We start from the raw sequence: 8,077 nt of genomic DNA on the forward strand, positions 1-8,077 counted from the left end.
TATAGCAGGAATTTAAGGTTGCCTTTAATATCAGAAAAAAATGCCAGTGAATTCAACACATTAACAGAGTAAAGCTAGATGATCTCAATAGTTTCAGAAATATTTTTTGATAAGTCACATTTGTTTTTTGTTGGTTTTTTTTTTTTTTTTGTAGTTTTTTTAAGTAGGCTTCACACCCAACATTGAGCTTGAACTCATGACCCTGGGATCAAGAGTTGCATGCTCTGCCAACTGAGCCAGCCGGGTACCACCCCTGATACATCACATTTGTAATTCAGAGTAACAACAACAACAAACCTATGTGAAAAGCAGGACCAGAAGTGGGCATACGCTAACAGTTTACAGCAAACATTATACCTAAAAGGGGGTGTTGAGAAGCAAGCCTTTTAAAGCAGGAGTGAGCTGGGGTGCCCAGTATCACTGTGCTAAGTGCTATTTGGGAGGTCCTAACCCATGCAGTAAAACAGGTAAAAGAAATAAGGGACATCAGAATTCGCAAGGAAGAAACCAAGCTGTCGCTGTTCTCAGATTGTGTGATTGTCCACATACAAAACCTCAAAGAATATACAAATGAATTCTTAGAAGTAACCTGATATGTTAGCAGGTTGTTGGATCCGTAGATAAAAATCAGTTGCATTTCTACGGTCCAGAAACTAGAAAACAATGAAAAACTTCCTTCTTCTGTAACAATGAAAGATACAAGATACCTAAAACAAAATGAGAAAAAGTTGTGCCGGAGACTCAACAATTGCCACTCCCACGGCCCTAACCCCTCATCCCACTGGAAGGAGATGTGGCAGACAATGTGGCCTGCATCTGAAGGCCTCCCAGATGGTATGAAAGGTCCCCAGTAAATCCTGCTGGCTGAGTTCACTTACAGACCCAGCTCCTGGCAAAATCTTACACACCCCAGGTGTGTCCTCAGCTCTTCAGTCTTTCAGAAGATGCCAAACTGGAGTGCTTCCAGGATGGTTCTCAAGAAGAAGAGTAGATTCAGCTCCTTAAAAATGTAATTCCAAAGTGTGGTCCCAACTCTAAGATGTCATCCAATGTCTGGAGTAAATCATCGCTGTTGGTCATTATTGGAGAATGGCTGCTATGAAAACCGGCAGGTCCAACTTCTTACAAGATTGAGTTGTCCCTAACTCTTAAGTCTTAAATATTGCATCAAATGTCTGGAGTATGGAGCACCTGGGTGGCTCAGTTGGTTAAGCATCTGATTTCGGCTTAGGTCATGATCTCATGGTTCATGAGTTCGAGCCCTGCATGAGGCTCTGTGCCGACAGCTCAGAGCCTGGAACCTGCTTTGGATTCTGTTTCTCCCTCTCTCTCTGACCCTCCCCCCTCTCAAAAATTAATAAATGTTTAAAATTTTTTCAAATGTCTGGAGTAAATCCATGCTGTTTTGGATTTGATTCCAGATGACGGTTATGATGGAAATAAGTAGATCCAACTTCTTACGAAACGGAGGTCAGAGGTCTGTCATATCCTTTTAGCCTCCCTGCTCATGTGGAGGGTCACAGGTCCAGGATGGTTTGCTGCTGGGACAAAGATGGAACCCCTTACAAAATGTTGGCTCAAGGTGTGTCCCAGGATCTTTCTCAACGGAGACAAGCAAATCAAACACCTTGCATCAACTCAAATGTCTCAAGTAATTGCATGTTGGAATTACCAGCCCAGGGCAGGATAGTTTGTAGGCAAGACTTGATTGGATCTCTTACGAAATTGAAGCCTAAGTTTCTGGACTCTTCAGCTGAGGACCTTGGCAGGCCACGTCCTCTCATCTGCCAGCAAATCCTAAGCTGACAAATTATATTTTCACTGTAGTTACCTTAGGAAACTGACAAAAGTGACTCTCATAGTCTGTTAATGGGCTGAGAATTTTCCAAAGGTAGACAACCCCGCCACAGTGGCCCCTCTGGGGACGTGGGTTGCAGATGAGAAGACCTTGACCAGGCCCAAGATACTATACTTGTGGGGGCTAGAGTTGTCCAAACATCACTACAATCCATTTTAGAACATTTTTATCACCCCCAAAAGAAACTCCATAGCTTTACAAAAATTTTTTTTTTACATTTATGTATTGTTGGTAGAGAGAGACAGAGCACAAGTGGGGGAGGGGCAGAGAGAGGAGACACAGAATCCAAAGCAGGCTCCAGGCTCCGAGCTGTCAGCACAGAGCCCCAAGCAGGGCTCAAACTCACAAACTGTGAGATCATGACCTAACACTCAGGCACACCTCCATACCTTTTTTTTTTTATAATGTTTATTTATTTTTGAGAGAGAGAGACAGAGTGTGAGCAGGGGAGGTGCAGAGAGAGAAGGAGACACAGAATCCGAAGCAGGCTCCAGGCTCTGAGCTGTCGGCACAGAGCCCGATGCAGGGCTGGAACTCATGGACAGTGAGATCATGACCTGAGCTGAAGTCGGACGCTCAACCGACTGAGCCACCCAGGCACCCCACCTCTCCATACCTTTTATTTATTTATTTATTTAAAAAAAATTTTTTTTTCAATGTTTATTTATTTTTGGGACAGAGAGAGACAGAGCATGAATGGGCGAGGGGCAGAGAGAGAGGGAGACACAGAAACGGAAACAGGCTCCAGGCTCTGAGCCATCAGCCCAGAGCCCGACGCGGGGCTCGAACTCACGGACCACGAGATCGTGACCTGGCTGAAGTCGGACGCCTAACCGACTGCGCCACCCAGGCGCCCCTCCATACCTTTTAAAAGTTGGCACTCCCATATCCCTTCAGTACTCTCCCAGCCCTAGGTAACCACTAACCTACTTTCTCTCTATGAATTGACCTATTCTAGGTACCTCGTATAAATGAAACCATACAATATGTGGTCTTTTGGGTCTGGCTTCTTTCACTTAGCCTAGTTTTTTCAGGGTTGACCCATGTTATAACACATATCAGAACTTTCTTTTTATGGCTGAATAATACTCTGTTGTCTTCATGCCCCTCCCCCACATTTGTTTATCTATTTATCACTTAATGGGCATTTGGGTTACTTTCACTTTTTGGCTAATTATGAATAGGCTGCTTCGTACAGTTATGCACAACTTTTTTTAATGGACATATGGTTTTTAAAGAAAAATTTTTTAATGTTTATTTTTGAGAGAGAGAGAGAGAGAGAGAGACAGAATGTGAGGAGGAGAGGGGCGGAGAGAGAGGGAGACACAGAATCTGAAGCAGGCTCCAGGCTCTGAGCTGTCAGCACAGAGCCCGACGCGGGGCTCGAACTCACAAGCTGTGAGATCATGACCTGAGCCGAAGTTGGACGCTTAACCGACTGAGCCACCCAGGCGCCCTGGACATATGTTTTTATTTCTCTTGCATATATACCTAGAGTGGAATTGTTGGTTCATATGGTAACTCTTTTTTTAACTTTTTTTTATTATGAATATATATATATATATATATATATATATAACATAAAATTCATCATTTCAACCATTTTTTTTAATATGAAATTTATTTTCAAATTGGTTTCCATACAACACCCAGTGCTCATCCCAACAGGTGCCCTCCTCAATACCCATCACCCACCCTCCCCTCCCTCCCACCCCCCATCAACCCTCAGTTTGTTCTCAGTTTTTAAGGGTCTCCTATGTTTTGGCTCCCTCCCTCTCTAACCTTTTTTTTTCTTCCCTCCCCCACAATCTTCTGTTAAGTTTCTCAGGATCCACATAAGAGTGAAAACATATGGTATCTGTCTTTCTCTGTATGACTTATTTCAGTGACCATAATACTCTCCAGTTCCATCCACGTTGCTACAAAGGGCCATGTTTCGTTCTTTCTCATTGCCACGTAGTATTCCGTCAACCATTTTTAGGCGTATAATTCTCAGTGACTTTTAGTACTTCCTCAGTGTTGTGCAACTACTATTTCTAAGATTTTTATTATTCCAAACAGAAACTCTGAAACCTTGAAGCATAAGTCCCCATCCCTCTCATCCCCACTCCTCCAGCCCCTGGTTTGTTTGTTTTTTTTAATGTTTACTTATTTGAGAGAGGGGGGGGCCATAAATAGGAGAGGGGCAGAGAGAGAGGAAGAGAGAGAGAGAATTCCAAGCAGGCTTCTCGCTGTCAGCGCAGAGCCCAAGGGGGGGCCCGATGCTACAAACTGTGAGATCATGACCTGAGCCAAAATAGAGTCTGAAAGTCAACTGACTGAGCCACTCAGGTGCCCCCGGTCCCTGGTTATCTCTATTCTCCTTTCAGTCTCTGTGAATTTCCTAGATACTTCATACAAGTAGAATCATATTTGTCTTCGGTTACTGGCTTGTTTCACTTGGCATAGTATTTCAAGGTTTATTCATAGTACAGCCTGTATCAAAACTTCATTCCTTTTTAAGGTTGGAAAATGTCCCACTGTATGTGTATACCACATTCTTTTTATCCATTCACCAATTGATGGACATTTGGATTGCTTAGACCTTTTGACTACAGTGAATATGCTGCTATGAACATTGACATGCAAGTTATCTCTTTGACTTCCTGTGTTTCATTCATTTTGGATGCGTAACTAGGAGTGGAATTGCTCGATCATATAGTAATTCTGTGTTTAGCTTTTAGAGGAACAGACAAACTTTTCCAGGGTGCTTTACCATTCTGCATTCCCACGGGCTATCTACGAAAGTTCCAGTTTTTTCCTGTCCTCATCAACACTTGCTATTATCTGTCTTTTTTTTTCTGTATTTTTGATTATAGCCATTCTATTTTATTTGAAAAAAAAAGTTTTTTACATTTCTTTATTTTTGAGAAACAGAGTGAGACAAAGCGTGAGCGGGGGAGGGGCAGAGAGAGAAGGAGACACAGAATCTGAAGCAGGCTCCAGGCTCTGAGCAAGAGGTCAGCACAGAGCCTGATGTGGGGCTCGAACCCACGAACTGTGAGATCATGACCTGAGCCGAAGTCAGACGCTCAACCAACTGAGCCACCCAGGGGTCCCGCTTACAGCCATTCTATGGATGTGAAGATGATTTTATTTTTGAGCCACTTTTGAAAGTTATAATTTTCTAGGAAATCCATTTCAACCAAGTTTTCAGATTTAGTGTCCATAAATTTGTAAACTCAACAGTGCAGTGTCTTTAATTCTGTCCTCTTGTTTTATTCGTGTTTCTTTTTTTTTTTTAATCAGTGTGGTCATATGGCGTTGGCACTGTTTTTAGTCTCAAAGAGCCAGTTTCCTTTTTTTTTTTTTTTTGATTGGATGATCCTCTCAGTTGTAACTTCTTCCCTCTTTCATTCAAATTTGTACCTTTTATTTTATTCTTCACTCTACTTACTTGGTGTTTTTTTCGTTTTTTTTTTTTCTCTCTCATATTTGAGTTAAAATACGATTGCAACTGAGAGTGACCCTGAGCAGACTCAAGTACATTTGCTAGTATTACTCATTCAGCAAGTATTTAGTGCCAGCCATGTACCTAGTATTGTGGACACCACAGTGAGCAATCAATTAAAGTCTCTGCCCTTTAGGCATTCAACTAAGAGCTGGGCTTGTAAGTAATTTACATTTGCAGAATTTACTAACAAGTGCTTTCAGGAAACAGACAGGGAATGAGTGAATCAGACCATCTGTGATAATAATTAGGAGGGGTGGGGACAGGAACTGGCAATGGCATGCTTTGCCTAAGAACAGTCATCGTATGGTGAGCGTGTGTGCACTTTTTTATTAAGGTAAAACGTACACAACATAAGATTTACTATTTTAACCCTTTTGAGTATACAGTTCAGAGGCATTAAGGCACATTGTTGTGCAATCATCTCCACTATTCATCTTCAGAATGTTTTCATCTTCTCAAACTGGGACTCTGTACCCATTAAACAATAATGCCTCATATCCTTCTCCCCTCAGCTTCTGGTAACCACTCTACTTTGGCAAACACCATGTTCCTAGGAGGAATGTCTATTCACATTCTTGCCATTTTTTTTTTCAACGTTTATTTATTTTTGGGACAGAGAGAGACAGAGCATGAACGGGGGAGGGGCAGAGAGAGAGGGAGACACAGAATGGGAAACAGGCTCCAGGCTCCGAGCCATCAGCCCAGAGCCTGACGCGGGGCTCGAACTCACGGACCGTGAGATCGTGACCTGGCTGAAGTCAGACGCTTAACCGACTGCGCCACCCAGGCGCCCCACATTCTTGCCATTTTTGAGATGTTTATTTGTTCTTGAATTTTAGGAGTTCTTTGAATATTCTGGATATTAAGCACTTATCAGATATATGATTTTCAAATATTTTCTCCCATTTTGTGGGTTATTATTTCATTCTTGATGGTATTCTTTGATGCACAAAAGTGATGAAGTCCAATTTCTCTGTTTTTCCTTTTGCTGCCTATGATTTTGGTGCCATACTCAAGAAATCATTGCCAGCTCAAATGTCATGAAGCTTTTCCTCTATGTTTTCTTCAAAGAGTTTTGTAGTTTTAGCTCTTACGTGTAGATTTTTGATCCATTTTGAGTTAATTTTTGTATATGGTGTGAAGTAAGGGTCCAATTTCGTTCTTTCCGATGTGGATATCCAATTTTCCCAGCATCATTTATTGAAAAGACTGTCCTTTTCCCCACTGAATGATCTTGGCATCCTTGTTGAAAATTATATGACCATATATACAAGGGTTTCTTTCTTGGTTCTCTATTCTATTCTACTGATCTATATGTCTTCCTTTATGCCAGTACCACACTGTTTTTATTAATATAGTAAGTTTTGAAATCAGAAAGTGTCAGTCTTCCAACTTTGTGCTTTTTTTTTCCAAGATTGTTTTGGCTATTCGGGGCCCCTGGAGGTTCCACATGAATTTTAGGATGAATGTTTCTATTTCTTCAAAAAACATCATTGAGATTTTAATAGGGATTGCACGGAATCTGCAGATCACTTTGGATAATACTGACATCTTAACAATATTGTCTTCCAATTCATGTACGTGAGATACCTTTCCATCTATTTCTGTCTTCTTTTTTTTTTTTAATTTATTTTTTTTTTTACTTTTTTTTTTTTAATTTTTTTTTCAACGTTTATTTATTTTTGGGACAGAGAGAGACAGAGCATGAACGGGGGAGGGGCAGAGAGAGAGGGAGACACAGAATCAGAAACAGGCTCCAGGCTCCGAGCCAACAGCCCAGAGCCTGACGCGGGGCTCGAACTCCCGGACCGCGAGATCGTGACCTGGCTGAAGTCGGACGCTTAACCGACTGCGCCACCCAGGCGCCCCTATTTCTGTCTTCTTTAATTTCAGGAATTGTTTACAGTTTGTTTATAGTTTTCAGTGCACAATTCCTGAAAGTCAAAAATAAATATGTCATAACAGTCATGAAAATCATAAATAAATATTTTGTTTTATTTTTATTTTTATTTTAAAAATTTTTTTTAACGTTTTATTTATTTTTGAGACAGAAAGAGACAGAGCATGAACGGGGGAGGGTCAGAGAGGGAGGGAGACACAGAATCTGAAACAGGCTCTGGGCTCTGAGCAGTCAGCACAGAGCTCCACGCGGGGCTCGAACTCATGGACAGTGAGATCGTGACCTGAGCCGAAGTCGGATGCTTAACCAACTGAGCCACCCAGGCGCCCCTAAATAAATATTTTAAAATAAATTAAATGCCGTGCTAGTATTTTGAGGTCTGATTCTGTCCATTAGCTGCAGGTTTGAGAACTCTGGGAGTAGTTTTTGGTGCTGAGGAAATTTTTGGTACTATGGAAGCATAACAGAACACTTATCAGGTCATGTTCTTTCCCTAGCTAAAATCTGAGCCCCCTGATGGCAGGGACAGTGCCTTCTCTGACTCCCGTAGGAATGCCAGTTAATGCATTTACCAGCTGGATACCACCCACCCAGTAGCCACAGTGACTTTTCACTAAATGGAAATTTGATCATCTCTCTCTGCTTAAAACCCATCAAATGCATTGTTATTAGGATAGCTGTTAATGTGTTCTCCAAAGCCAGTGGTATGGTCCCTGTCAATCTCTCCCATCTTAGTAGAAAGTCCCATCCTTGCTCTGGTCATTCTGGCCTTCTTATCTCTCTAAAACAGTGTTTTTCAAACATTTCTAAATTACAGCCTACAGTA

The sequence above is a fragment of the Prionailurus viverrinus genome, chromosome C1 (assembly GCF_022837055.1).
Source record: "Prionailurus viverrinus isolate Anna chromosome C1, UM_Priviv_1.0, whole genome shotgun sequence".
NCBI classification, from domain to species: Eukaryota; Metazoa; Chordata; class Mammalia; order Carnivora; family Felidae; genus Prionailurus; species Prionailurus viverrinus.